General features: G+C 39.2%; 2 long non-coding RNA genes across 2 annotated transcripts; both read left to right on the plus strand.

The window, feature by feature from the left end:
• Positions 1 to 754: 754 nt before the first annotated feature.
• LOC110041343 (uncharacterized) lies at positions 755 to 2,598 on the plus strand. The gene is made up of 3 exons (XR_016202586.1): positions 755 to 891; positions 1,780 to 1,911; positions 2,362 to 2,598. It is a non-coding gene; the product is annotated as an uncharacterized LOC110041343 (long non-coding RNA).
• An 8,746-nt stretch (positions 2,599 to 11,344) lies between these two features.
• On the plus strand, positions 11,345 to 12,569 carry LOC149102012 (uncharacterized). Its single transcript, XR_016202607.1, has 2 exons — positions 11,345 to 11,477; positions 12,317 to 12,569. It is a non-coding gene; the product is annotated as an uncharacterized LOC149102012 (long non-coding RNA).
• Positions 12,570 to 15,336: the final 2,767 nt, after the last annotated feature.

Consider the following 15,336-nt stretch of genomic DNA (forward strand, 5'->3'; position numbering starts at 1 on the left):
TGACCGTAATTGATTTCAAACTCTGGAGAGCGATAAAATTAAAAAAAAAAAAAAAAAAAAAACCACGAAGATTACATGGGACAAATTAAAACTTGGATTAACTTTTCAGCCCTCGTGAGTGTTTTGTGGACAAGCCAGGCATACGATATAGAAATATTGGCATTTTTAAAACAAATAAAAACAACAGACCTGCATTGTAATTTTGGGGAATAAATGTACAAGGAGAATAAGTAGAGTTTTATGGCACCGGCTTTGCCTTTTTTTTGTTGTTGTTCCTGAACTCCATAGGTATTCTTTCATGGCTCGAAAATAGGGAAGGACAATACTAGAAAGTTATTTTTTTTAAATTCCCAGTAAATCTATCCAGTTTATACAGAGATAATTAGGACATACTTAAATTTACATACCACTTTAATTCTCTACTGGAGGTAAATTTTATCATTAAGGCTTCTGCTGCCGTTATGTCTTGTTAAAGTTACTTTCCACGCATAACTTGCCTCTAATCTGAGGTGACTGAAGCATTTGAAGATTTTCGAAAGTCGTCACATGAGATATTTCTCTAGCTGGCCAGTGCTCAAGAGATGAGCACCACTTTAACTTAAGGAGTTTCTTAGTTTGTGCAAGTGCGTATACAAATGTAAGTAGCGGAAACATCTATCCAAGCAAGCCTATATAGCTTAGAGGCTATAAATCATGTAAAACAAAATATCTCTCCGTCCAAGCCAATACAACCTAGTGAACACATAAATACGCAGCATCCAGTGTGTCCTATCCATAGTCCACAGTTCTCTTTGTGCAGTTTTAGAAGCTGGAAACTCAACTGAACACCGTTCACCATGAGACTTTGGCTGGTCATTGCTGTCGTGTTTGTGATCATTCAGTGTCAGAAAGGTTAGTTCACGGTACTTTTAAGCTAAGCGTTTTTCTTAACCAGTCTTTTACGAATTGATAACAGACCTGTTCTAGCAGAGGGTAATTTAAAATAAGCCAGAGAAACTTGATCAAACTGAAGGCAAAGGACTACAGTTTTCCAGTTTGTCACTCGTACCACTTTACGACTATGACGGCAACATCTGATCGATGACGAAGGAAATGGTGTAGTTGAGCACAAGGCAAAAACTTAGGTCAAAATGATTGTTCAAAAACACTTGGTGCTCAAGGCGGAAAGCCTGTCTTCATTCACGCTGAAATAACAGTAAGATTTGATCTGATGTAAGGTGATTATTTCCTATGAGATAAGTGACACAAAATCATATCTTGAATAAAATTACCTTAATTTCCTGATGAGGAAGATTTCATTACAAGCTTGTGCAGGATTGCCTGGAGAGTTTGAAGAGCCTTTCTTTTAGGATCAGGCGATCGTGTCACTATGTTGAAAAAAAAAAAAAAAAGATGAGACGGCAAGTTACTGTTCAAAAATATTGTGTGCAATATGGAACGAAATCTCATATGAAACTCGTCGCTCAAACTGCGATTTTTTTCGGAAGGAGGATATCCCATAGTGTATATTCGCATTAAAAATATTAATGACAACCAAACAGATATCTGCTGTGTGTTCCCTTCGTGGTAACGCGAACAACGTTTTCAATGGAATCAATTAGTCCTGAAAGCTGAAGCAGTCCGCTATTTTTAAACATTATAAGATCATCAGTATCTTTTCCAAGATAGAGAACTTTGTGTAAAATAGCGCTAGCTGAATTGATATTTTGTGTCGTACCAGAAAACATAATCTCAGCTATTGACCAGGGCTATATTTTACTCTATCGTCTTTATTTTTAGTGCTTAGCTGTGGCGGAGGTGGTGGAAGTGGCGGTGACGGCGGCGAAGGTGGAGGTGGTGGTGGTGGGGCAGGCGGTGGTGGTGGCGGTGGAGGAGGGGGTTCTGGTGGCGCCGGCGGCAGTCGTAGCCTTGGTAAGTAGTTTTCTTGTATGTTCTCCTTTTTAAGTCGAGCAAAAGGGAAAATAGCTTTCCAAGGAGGAAACAATAATATGGAATAACCTATAACATCCACAGATGAGAAAAGCTAACATAGCTTCTAAGAAAATCATTTGTAAGAATTCAATGTTTGGAAGACTTTCAACGGCAGGTAATATGTTGAAGTTATCTGTCTTAAAAATAATACATTCTTCTCATTTTTTCTCAAATATAAATTAATCCCTTATTCTCGTCTTCCGGATAAGAACAAAACGATAAGTGTGCTAAAAACTGATTGTGCACGTTCATGTCTTACTTTCATTCAAGAATGGGGACTTTTTGTACTCCAAACTATGTTATGTGTTTTTTCCAAGATTGTACTGAGATAGATTAACTTAGCTCTTGATGAGGGCCTTCAATTTAAACTGTATTTTGTATATTTTCTAGGGCCAACCATCCCTGAAGGTTTAGTGCCAACAACTGAAGGAGGTAGCGGTTCTGGTGACGATGACAAATGAGGACTGAACAGGATTGAAATATCAAGCCCTTACTGCCTTTATTCGAACAAATAATCAGTAACGTTACATGAATTGCCGATATGGAGTTCAATTTTATGTAATGGTCGTAGTCGTAGACTTGAAAGTAATGTAAAACGCAAAGGTAATAAAAGTTACACGAACATGATCGGCTTGCTTGTCACAGCACATGTCCTTGCTCTATGCCTGAAACAACGCACGTCCCACGGTCTCTTAGGCAAACACTTCTCTAATGATGAAACGAGATCCCATGAACAGCTTTGCACTTTATGACATGTTAGTCTGTAGTAATTGAAGAGGCTTTCAGAATCAACTCACAAATTCATTGTCAGACCACTAATTGGATTGACTTATATACTAATACTGAATCAAGTACAACAAAATTCTTGGGATAAAGCCCACATGAAAAAGAAGACACTGGTTCTCATTCTGTTCAGCCTAGACAATGAGAAAAATTTAAATTCTGGGTGTCTTACTCTGTTAGTAATGTGGAATTTAAGGGATCTTTTTCACGATAGAGCGTCTTCACATGAAGTCAGAACAGCCAATTTGGTGTTGGAAACAATAAAACGGTGGCCATGTTAATATACCAAACCGATCCTGTGGCAGTTACTCTTTTCTTTTGTAAAGACTTTCTTTTGTTCCAATTAATTTGCGTAGTTGCTGGCTACTCGAGTTAGATCACTCTATAGCCTCCATGTTTGGTTTTACATAATAATCCAAATCAAGCACGTGACGTTTGTAAAGCAAATTCAAAAATATAGTTTGCTTCTGGTTTAACATAGTCCTGCCATTGGTTCAGTAATTTATCAAAAAAATCTTCCAAATTTTTGGCCATTTTAATTCATTTCGAGTTAAAACTAAACGTCTTTCGTAGTTATCAAGTCAAGATGTAAGCTAGCTTTTCGAAAGTATCTATAATAGTGTAAATTTGTCTATTTTCCATTATTTGGCTCTGAAAAAAAAAAAAAAACGTTTTTGTTCAAATTATTCTCTACTGCAAGGAAGCGCTTTTCCGAGAGCTGTCCTCTGCGCGATGTTTACTACTGCACATCACATGGCTTATTTGTATCATAACATGACAAACATGATCATACTAACATACTTCAAGGTAAGTTTTGGACGATTGAGGCAAACGGAGGATATTGTCTTTGTCTCTGGAATTTGTTTCGCAAAGGGAGATGGAGATGCTTAAACACATGCACTGTTTTCAAACGTTCACATTTTGAAATCAGAATATCTTTTTCCCTTAAATTCCAAAAGTGTAAGAATTAAATGGTTATCACAAGAAATTGTGCACTTATTGATAAAGGAAATTTTTTGGTTGTTTCATAAGGTCGTCACTATTTGGATGTTGAAAAAATGCAGGTGCGTTTGCAGTATTTCTTTCTTACTTGGAAAATTGGGTTTCGTAGATTTAACTAATTGAAAACAATCTCTTGATTGTGGCCTTGAATTCATATACTCAATAAAACTTGTCTTGGCTATATTTGCCTCTTTAGTCGGGCCTTGAAATCCCGATCTCCACTGGACTTTATCGGTTTCTCTATGGATTCTCTCAAAACACCCAATCAAGCTATATCAGGATTACTTTTGACCTTAATCAAAGTCAAACTCTGGAATGAAACATCAAAGGAAAAAAAAAAATGTCAAGACTTGAATTTATTTTTTTTTTCACAAGTGTTTTTCGGCTTTTGCACAAACGGGCCAAGCATAATATTGCCAGAATATTGTCATCTTGAGAATAAATAGAAACAACAATTCTGCTTGGATTGTAGTTATGGAGAATAAATGTACAAGAAGAATATATAGCATTTTACGGCACGGGTAACCTTGTGCGCTTTAATGTTCCTCGGTTCCATAGCAATTCTTTCATGGTTCTAGTATAGGGTAGGCAAGATAGCACAATACTTGAATTTTTTTTTTTAAACAAATTACATCTATCTCCCGTTTATACAAATATAATAAGGAAATAATAAAATTTACACACCACTTCAAGTCTCTATCGGAGGTAAATTTAGCCGAACTAAACTTATCATTAAGGCTAAGGATGCTGCCGTATATCATGTTAAAACTGCTTTCCGGAACCTCTAATCTCACGTAAAAAGCATTTGACGATTTTCGAAAATCGTCACATGAGAGATTCGCCTGCTGGCCATTGTTCAAGAGATGTCTATCACTTCGACTGAAGGAGTTTCTAAGTTTATGCATATCAGAGTGAGAAAATGCGTATACAAATACAGAGGTTGTGTTTGTCACTGTTTGATTGTGATTGTCAGGCAAAAGCCGTCATTATCTAGACCTTAAGACTAGGTCATTCCCCCGTCAACTGTAACGTTTTTGTACATGGAAAATCACCTTTCTATAAAAGACAAAAGCTAGAAATAGGATTAGAATTACCCAAGGAAGCCTATATCACTTGAAGGCTATATATAATATAGTCAATAAACAAACTCCCTGCAAGCTAATATAACTTAGCTAGTGAGCACATAAATACGCAACTCCAGTGTGCTCTTTCCACAGTCCACGGTTCTTTTCATGCTGTTGCTGACAAGATAGAAACACAAACACTGTTCACCATGAGACTTTGGCTCGTCATTGCTGTCGTGTTGGTAATATTTGAGTGTCAGAGAGGTTAGTTGTAGTGGCTTTTAAGTTTAGTGTTTTTTTCTTTAAACTGACATTTAAATAAGTGTTAGACTGACGAATTGCTAATACTTCTTTTCTACCAAACCCTAGTTCGAAATGAACCAAAGAAACTCGAGAAAACTAAAGACAAAGGAATAGACCTTTTTGAGGCGATTTGTCTCTCGCAGCAGTCTGATGAAAAGCAGACTGGTACAATGTCCGGTGAAAATGATCACCTGCGCTCACCTGTGATCATCTTTGTGCTCAAGGCGGAAAGCCTTCCTTCATTCACGTTGAAATAAGAACGAGATTCGATATTAGTTGGTTATTTCCTATGAGATGAGTGACACAAAAAGCGTATTTTCAATAAACTTTCCTCATATTCTCGATACGGAAGATTTCATTACAAGCAAGTACAGGATTGCCTGGGGAGTTTGAAAGATTCAGAAAGTTCAGGCTTGTCTTTTTGGATAAGGCAATCGCGGCACTCATTTGATAAATAATAAACTGGTATGCCAAGCAACTGATAGAAAACAAATTTTTGTACCAAGGGACAAAATCTCCTATGAAACTTAGCACTCAACGCTTTTTTGTATTGCAAGAGGGAAAGTCCTTCTCAGTCCGGCAGTGAAAACTAAAAAGAAATCCACTTGGTGTTTCTTGCGTAGTAACCCGAAAAGAATAGTTTCACTTGAATCATCTATACTCGAGGCTGAAGGTAGCTGCTTTATAAAATATTACAATAACGCTATTGCCTTTTTGAAGAGTGTGGGAATTTGTGCAAAATAAACGTACATGATTTATTTATACTAAGTATAGCACCGAAGAGATAATCTCAGCTTTTGACCAGGGCTTTTTTATTGCATCGTCTTTTTTTAGTGCTATACGGTGGTGGCGTGGTAACGCGAAAACAAAAAAGTGGAATCAATTAGTCTACAAAGCTTAAAGAAGCTGCCATTTTTAAACATTAAGATAACCAGTATCTTTTCGAGATAAGGAAATTTCTGTAAAGTAACCTTAGCTGAATTAAGTTTTTGCGTCGTACCAGAACAGATAATCTCAACTCTCGACCAGGGCTTTATTTATTCTATCGTCTTAATATTTAGTGCTTAGCTGTGGCGGAGGTAATGGTAGTGGCGGCGACGGCGGTGTAGGTGGAGGTGGAGGTGGTGGTGAAGGCGGTGGTGGCGGTGGTGGCGGCGAGGGGGGAAGTGGCGGTGCCGGTGGCAAGAGACCCCGAGTAGTTGGTGAGTAGTTTCTTCGCAATTATTTATTCAGTCTTAAGTAAGGCAAACTGAGCATAGTTTACTAGAGAGGAGGCCCGTCCCTTTCTTGCAATAGAACAGTCCAATATAAGAATATAAAAACCTAACAATAATTGTAAGAAAATCATTTGTAACAATGCAATAGTTAAAACACTTTTAACGGCAGGTAACTGTATTGAAGTGATATGCCTAAAAAATCATTTTTTTATTCGTTTTGCTCTTAAAATACCAATCGCTTCCTTTATAACTCATCCTCCTAATAAAAACGATAAGGAACTGGTCATTACTTATCGCCTGGTGGGGGGGGGGGGGAGGGGGGGAAGGGGGGAGGATTTATGGGGGATCATTGAATTTTTAGGATTACGTACAAAAGGGGGATCAGTCATAACTGAGAGACCAAAAGGGGGGTCACTTAAAAAGGGGGGTCCACGAAGTCTGTGCCCATACAGACTTGGTAGACGGCAATTTGGCGCTCTAAAAAGTAACTTTGCAGTCTTCAAGCGCTTGGGACGGTTACTTGCTGGTATGACATCTGACATCAATCACAGGGCAGCAGAATTCTATCGGCTCTATAAAGTCGAATGTAGCCCCCTGTTCCCGTTATTAAAATTTGTACACATATAACAATAAATTAAGACTTACAGATTGAGACGTTTCAAGAAGAAACTAGTATTTAAAAAGGTTAAACGGTGCTACTTGCTACATCTAATTTTATGATCATAAGCGACTCATTCTCGGCAACACTTTGCTCCCCAAAATGCATGACATCGCATCTTTGGCAACCTAAAATTTCAAACTTTTCTTGGGGTAACATACGCCCGCAACCCCCTGGGTTGGCTGGCCCCTTCGGCCAAATTAGGCCTCGCTTTAATTGATGCCGCCTGTTATACTTTATTGAACGCCTGTGAAAAGTTCTGACCAGAACCCTGATCAGATATCGGGAAGACACGGATCAAAGACTGCACTATGGCGGCTTCATTAATCTGTAAGTCAGCATAATAGTTAAAAATATTACATTCAAATGACCGTTAAAAGCACTAAATATTTACGTCGAAAGGTAAATATGTGTGCGAAGACATTGAGGGGGTATCACGAAATTTATCAATACCTACATACATACATACAGACAACCTTTATTTATACACGATAAAAGACGTCAAAACTAACAAGCTTGTGGGGTCGTGTACTAATAAGATACATAAAATAACTGCAAATTAATAGATAAATAATTAATACAGTTAATAAAAAATTAATACAAGAATTAAGTAATTCTTACAAAAAATATAATTTGATAACAACGAATGAGATCCATAGTTAAGATTTTCCGATCTTTTGTTAATTATTTGTGGGGCTAAAACATTAAAATTAAATTCCTTAAAAGTGTTACAATTAACAACATTCTTCAAAAAAGATTTCAGGTCTGTGCTCTCTAGTATCGATCTATTAGTTCGCCCTATAGCCTTCTAGAGGACAGCCCCTCTATAGGAAATGGAGTTTTTAACGTATTTGGAGGTAAAACTCGGTACTATCAGCCCATGCTTTAGTCGTGAAGAAGGTCTGTCGCCGTGGATAATCAACTCTTCAGCCAAAGTGCTAGGGAGCATGCCATGATAACCTTTGAAAAAAAGTTTAATTAAAGAACGTTTATACATATATGTTAAAGTGTTCCACTTAACGGTAGCTAAAACGTCAACTGTTGGCATGTCCGGTGGAAAGCCAAAAATAATTCTAGCAGCACGGCAATGTTGTCTTTCCAATGTTTTAAATAACTCTGTCTGATTAACCCCGCCCCAGACGGGCATCGCGTACGTAATGGATGGCTGGATAACCTTTACGTAAAGTGACTGGCACACATGACTGGGTAGAAACTTGGATTTCTTCAGGAGGCTCAATTTGTTTGCAAAGTTTTTAATGACTTCTTTCAGGCGAGGTATCCAGCTCAGGTTTTGATCCAAGGTAACACCCAGAAGCCTGGCCGTAGCCTTGTATTCAATGATGGACTCGCCAATATAAATGGCAAGCAGCGGACCAATAAGCCGAGCTTTGGAGAGTAACATTACCTCGCACTTGCCAGGATGTGGAGTAAGGCGGTTGTTAACACACCAGGTGAAAAGTTCTTCCAGGGCACAGTTTAGTAAACTGCAGGCGACGTCTCGCGAGGAGCCTGTACAGAAAACCGTAGTGTCATCAGCGTACATAAAAGTATCTCCAGATTTAATGAATGAAGGTAAATCGTTCGTAAAAAGCGTAAACAAGGTAGGACCCAACACCGAGCCCTGTGGTACTCCGCACCTAACGTACATTTTCGATGGTTCTTTTCCATTTATCGTCGCGAACTACTTTCGATTCGAAAGGTAGCTATCCATCCACGCATAGAGTTCACCATCAATGCCGAACTGTCCATGTAATTTGTCCAATAAGCGCGAATGCAATACGCTATCAAAGGCTTTCCTGAAGTCTACAAAAGCGACAGTGACTGTGAGGCCGTCATCAACAAACTTCCTCAATTTCTCTGTGAGATGAATGAGAAGTAGCTCAGTGGAGTGAGCCTTCCTATAGGCCCACTGATTAGGAGTTATCAAGTTATTGTTCGTCGCATGATTGACAATGGCGGTATTGATTTCACATTCGAGCAGCTTGCTTGGAACCGACAAAATAGAGACCGGACGATAATTTCCTGGATCGGTGCTGTCATCCTTTTTGAAAATCGGGGACACCCTTGCAAGTTTCCAACCCTCGTACGCAGTTTCGTGGTGGATGCTCCGTCGGAAAAGGTTCGTGAGGTGAGGGCTCACTGCATGACTGGCTAATTTCAAAAGTTTTGGAGAAATACCGTCAGGACCGGTAGCCTTATTGGATTTAAGATGCTTTATTTGTCGCAGAACGCCAACTTCAGAGAGATTGACCTCAGAAAGTGATGGTACGATTTTCGTCTGTGTCACCAAATCAGAAGACAGCGATCGCGTGATTGAAGGCGGGAGATCAAGCGCCAATTTCTCACCAACCGAGGCAAAATAGGTGTTCATCAAGCAAGCTTTCTCGTCGTCCTTAACAACAAGGTGACCCGACTCAGTTTTTAGTGGACCAACAACAGTTTGCTTCTTCGGTGCAGTGGCTTTTCGCACTAGATTCCAATATGCTCTAGTAGTCTTAATCTCAGTAAACAACTCATTGAAGTACATAGCTTTGGCCTGACGAAGGTCAGTGGTAATTTCGTTTCGAATCCTCTTGTACTCGCTCCAATTATGTGGGCATTTAGTGTTCACAGCCAATTTGAATAGTTTGTATCTTAGGTTAATCTTAAGACGGATACTGTTTGTAATCCAAGGAAGTGAGGAGCTTCTGACATTTACATCTTTAAGAGGTGCGTGTTGATCACACACATCAAGGAATAACTTGTTCCAGGCCCATAGTTTGTCATCAGGATCGTCAAAAACAGAGGCAACATGAAAGGGCGCGAAGGAAATATCCTGCTGGAAGTTGGCCTCATTAAAATTCTTGTAGTTCCTAGTTTTGATTATTTTAGCGGGAGGCCGTTTTTGTGTCAGTCGAATAGAAGCGTGAATTAAGCTGTGATCAGAAATCCCCAAGTGGAAAACACCAGATGAATGGATCAATTCTTTCTTGGATGTCACAATTAGGTCAATTAGCGATTCACAAGTTGGTGTAACATGAGTTGGCGATGTTATTGTATTCTCTAAATTTAAAGCATCAAAAATACTCAACAACTTTGCTGCGTTCTTGTTCCTTGATACAGTGTTCAGAATACTCAGATCGCAGTTTAAATCTCCTAATAGGAAGATGTAGGATGATCTGAGCCATGCGCTTTCTAATTGTTTCTGAAATTTATCGAAGAAGTCATTATCATCTGGTGCTCTGTAAATAACAGAAAATAAAGCAGTTACTGATGGGAAATTCACTTGAATCCAGATAGCCTCAAGGTTCTTATCGGACAGATCTCTTCTGTAAATGACAGTAAGATTTTCCGCGTAGTACAGCACACACCCTCCTCCTTTACGTTTTGGCCTATCCAAACGGAAAAAGCGAAGACCCTCAATTTCGATATGAAAGTCAGGAACAGAACTGTCGAGATGCGACTCTGTTATTGCGAGAATGTCGAAATTACATAATTCTTGTAGCAAGCGAATCTCATCAATCTTCGATCGAAGGCTCCTAACATTCAGGTGCGCCACTTTAAAATCTTTAACAGATGATTGCCGTAGGCTCATTGCAAACTCCCTCAAACTGTCATCTACAACAGAGGGTTCTGCATAATTGTTAAACAATAAAAATGCAAGCAATGATGCGTTACACATATTTATTTATTTCCTACTTTAAACAATAAGGGAAACTTATTTTTGGTGTTGGAAACTTATAATACTTACAGATATAAATTATTGTCTTGGGATATTTTTAAAACGAATTCGAGGGTTTATCATGGAAAAAGATAACGTTGGTAAACTGGAAACTAAGTTGGGCGTTACGGCCACCCGTAACTCACCTACCTGTCAGTTATTTTTGTAAGCGCGACCGTAATCCAATTAGGATTCTCGATATTGTCTTAGTTCTCTCATACGCTAATTAATTGTAGAACTATAATTTAAGTAGAAGTAAAATATATCCATCGAACAGCGAGAACCAATGCTAGATATCCGTTACCTTTCACTAGTACTTTTTAGGCACCTGCCAGTTTTAGCTTTCCACCTGTTGTTTTAGTCGCCCGCGCGTTGTGCGTCACTAGACAAGGCTATGATCTTATTTTCATTACTCAGACCTTTGAACGCTTCGCTAGATTTCGACCTAGCCCAAAATGTCCCTTTCTCGTCTATCTCATTAGCTATTCATTCCCATAACCAATCCGTCTAGTCAAAAGCACGTTTAATTATTACTGAAGTTTTACTGAGGTAACCACCGATACCCTCCATTGGTTCTGTGCCTGGAAATCCACACCTAGAGTGGTAGATTTAGCTTAATTTAGCACTGATGTAAAGCGTTAGATAACCTCCTGTAAACTAGCTAACAAAAAGAGTTGTAAAACTGTAAAGAGAGAGAGTTTTAGAAATTGCTGAAAGCTGGTGTTGAAAAATGATGTGAAGCTGAAGTTAAACATTAAATCCAGAGCCAACCATACTTGGTGAGTGTTGATTAGTAACCATCCTGAAGAGTGTTGGACTGGGAAGCTAATTCCCTACGAAAACCTGGTCCAACATAATCATCTGAGGAGCCGATGCACAAATCTCTAGCAACACCTCCGTAAGCCTCCTGCGAATTGATTATCGAAGAACCAGGACCATCATTCGGTTGTTCAAAGAAAGAATCACTGAACTTCGGTAAAGGGCAGAAGGAACAGGTCCAAGGGAGATTAAAATTCTTAAGATAGTATTCGAAAGTCGCTTTGCTCATATTGATGCACATTGCATGAAACCACCCTTGACATTCCACACAAAAAATGGCGTCTTGATTATTTCGCACGTTGCATTGGCATTCTCCGCAAGGATATTTAGCGGTATTTCTCTTCTTCGGTCCAGGATTCGGATGAATATCCCCTGACTTCAAGTGCAGTTGAGACGAGCTTGTAGCTCCCGTGTTGTGAGGCACCCTTAGCAGCGTGAACGTCCTCCGGCGTGTATGCCTCGAAGGAAGTCGAAATGATAAAACTTCTTCCAGGAATTTTAATCTATGAGGGGGATACTTCAATAATAATAAAAAAAAAAACATTTAAAGGGGTATCAGTTAAATGTTATTGTCTTTCGCCGAAAATGCTCCGCCATCCCCCAGGAGATAAATAATGACCGGTCCCTAAATATATTTAAAACTGATTGTGTATCGTTCAGGTTTTACCTTTATTCAAGAATGGAAAATTTGATTACTCCTAGCTGAGTTTTTAGATTTTTCAATACCATCCCAATAAAGGTAATCTCAGCCCAGGATAAGGGACTTTTTTTCATTTTATTTTATTTTATCTTTTTTTAGTGCCATCCATCCCTGACGGTACAGTGCCAACCATTCCTGAAGGTTTAGTGCCATCCATCCCTGAAGGAAATGGCAGCAACGCTGACGATGACGATGACAAATGATGTCTCAACAAGATTAAAAATCATGCCCCTACTGCATTTTTTTTGGGAATTAAGCAATGCATGTGCACGATGTTAAATTTTATATAATAATCGTAGTGGAAGACTTTTTAAAGTAATGTAAAACAGCAATAAAAGTTACACGAACATGACTGGTCTGTTGTCCTAGGTCATTTTGAGTTCAACTTCAAATTGGAGTTGCAGCAACTGCAATAGGTATATTGACGAAGAATCCGCAAAGAACGGAAAGTGCGAGATTATTTGTAAAATGGGGTTGACGGGCCTACACGACACATTACGTTTGTACATTTGCCGTTCTCCTTTCGGTCTCTCGACCTTTCTCTTCGCAGAGTTTTACAGCTCTGTAATTTGCCATGTATTCATACTTTGTTTAGGCTCATTTCTATCGGAAGATATGTTTTAAAGTCTCCAAGTATTGGCTTTCGAGGGAAAAAGTTTGAAATATACATTGAACATGCTACTAAGTTGCGTTCTATATTGTTGACAACTGAAAACCAGAAGCCGGCGGTTATGTTACGGGGCCCTCTAGGTGGTCTATAAGTGGTCAGAAGGAGCTTTTGTTAAGTTCTCCCACAGGCGTTCTTTCGCTTTTTCTCACCGCGCTTTTCCTCTATTTCCTTGCTCACCGTTTTTCGCGCTGCACCCCAGCTAACTGAAAACCTGGAAGAGGCTATTACTAATGATGAAATAAGATTCTCATGAACAGCTCTATAACATGTTATCCTGTAGTAATTTTAGAGGCTTTCAGAGTCCATGAACAAGTTCATTGTGACGTAACTGATTGAATTCACTAAGGCTGCAACTACAACGAGCCCTCTACGATTGCCGGGCCGGTAATATTTAATATAATAATCCTTTAAAGATGTTTGAATTTCGTGTAGAGGTTTTAACCTTTTTGTTAAACCGATTGACCTGTAGAGGAGGTAAATAGGTTGAAACTGGAAAATTTCAATTCCTTTGTCATTATTATCATTGACATTACAGCGAAGCTCCGGCGACCCGTAGGGCCACAAGGACAGCCCCATACTTATGGAAATTGGGAAACCCAAGCAAGCGAGCACTCATCTTTATCTATTTTTCGTGAGCAATTCGAGCAAAGGCCAAGTTTTGCGAGCACTTTCAAATTGAATAGGACCATCGTCGGCGAGATATCTTCGATAGGAGATGTAAAGTCCCCCTGATTTGAAACCATACTGTGAGACATTTTATATATCTCATTGCTTTCATTTCGCTTATTCTAAACAATAACACTTGAGTTACTTGACTTGTCGAAGCTGGCCGAAGTTGTTATATGAACTGCAAATGGTAGGACAAGTAGTTTTGAGTCGATTTTTGCCAATAACCTCACGTCTAAAAAACAATAAACCGTATTTGCAAATAGGCCGACTGAGTAGGGACAACCGCTTCGTAGACTGTCAAAATGTATCCTTCTGTTACGGTTGGAAACCTACAAGAAAGCGAGAAAATTCCTTGGATTGAAATATAAAAGCAGAGATCACGTCACATATTTTACCACCTGACTTTCCAGCTAAATTTCAAAAGTCCGCCAATTAAGCAAAATAGACCCCCAGATTGGGAAAGTTGCTAGGTTCTAGTCCTTATGGGCTTGAAAGAACGCTTAGTCAACGAATTGTTCCACGCGTAGCAAGCGTTTCCGTGGGGTTTGAGAGCAAAGAAAGACCGAGGAACGGGATATTAGGTGTTTTGCCTGCGCGGAAAACGGGGCGCCGTAATTCTTTGCTCTCGAACCCCACAGAAACACTTGCTACGCGGGCTAGCTCACTGCGTGCTATAATGTTGCGTAAATTCGACTGGCAAAACCGAGCCCGGAATGTGCAGAAAGAAAGCCATTTTTTTTTGAGAATGAGACACACGAATGTTGGAACTTATATCGAACAGAACGACATGGCTCATATCCAGGTACAAACCTACAATGATTTCGGACACACCGCAGGTTGCTCTGTGTAAGTAACTAATGACGTCGTAAAATGTAACTTTCAAGAATATGGAAAAACCGAACCGAAATTCACAATTTTCATGTCGTTCGAAGCTTCCAAACAAACTTCAGAAATATAGGACCTAAATTAGATCGACGGTAGCTTGTGGAATTTGAAATGTTCGGATCTACTAGACAATAAAAAATTATTCCCATAAATTTTCTTTAATCGGAAGATCAAAAAATTGTGAGCGACGCGAGAGCTTTTCAAAGTACGTCAAAAATGCAAACATTTGGCCATCCGTCGTCAAATTTCAATTTACAGGTTAGACGTATATTTTAGCATGCGCCACATGACTCAGATGACTTGACTTATGTTAAGTTGAAATAGACACAGAGCTGATAATTTCGAAATGTTCTAACCTCATTTGCTGTAAAAGGCAGGTCCAAAGCCGATTTGACGTGTTTCTCTCACCATTCGTCGCACATAAAGCAAAGTTTGCTTTTGTTTACATAACGTCCGATGTACATCGCCAACTGTCAACTTATTTAACGGTCGAATACCATGAATCTGTGACCCTCTTTCGACACATATGATCACCACTGCATCTAAGTCAAAAACGGCTAAGTCATTTGTAGATAGTTGCTTGCTTTGCACAACACCAAACGATTACGTTTGATCATCATGTTTTGACGGCTTGAATCCTTTCTTGAAGCGGTTCCTTGTTCGTCACGCAATGCTGTCATCCCATTTTAGGGGGTAGGGGTAGGACAATTCCTATCCTAATACGTAAGGCTCTGTAAGGCTTGGAATCACTGGGAGCACACAATCGTGTTGAGTAGCAAGAGATTGAATTAAGAAATGAAAAGAATGAATAGTTTACCATTGCCCCTGTTGTAATATTTTACTCAACCACCGCTACCTACATGCCCTGCGTAATACTGTAACGCTAAACTCCATT

This window comes from Orbicella faveolata, unplaced genomic scaffold, assembly GCF_042242905.1.
Source record: "Orbicella faveolata isolate gen_17 unplaced genomic scaffold, um_ofav_v1 contig_36, whole genome shotgun sequence".
Lineage (NCBI taxonomy): Eukaryota > Metazoa > Cnidaria > Anthozoa > Scleractinia > Merulinidae > Orbicella > Orbicella faveolata.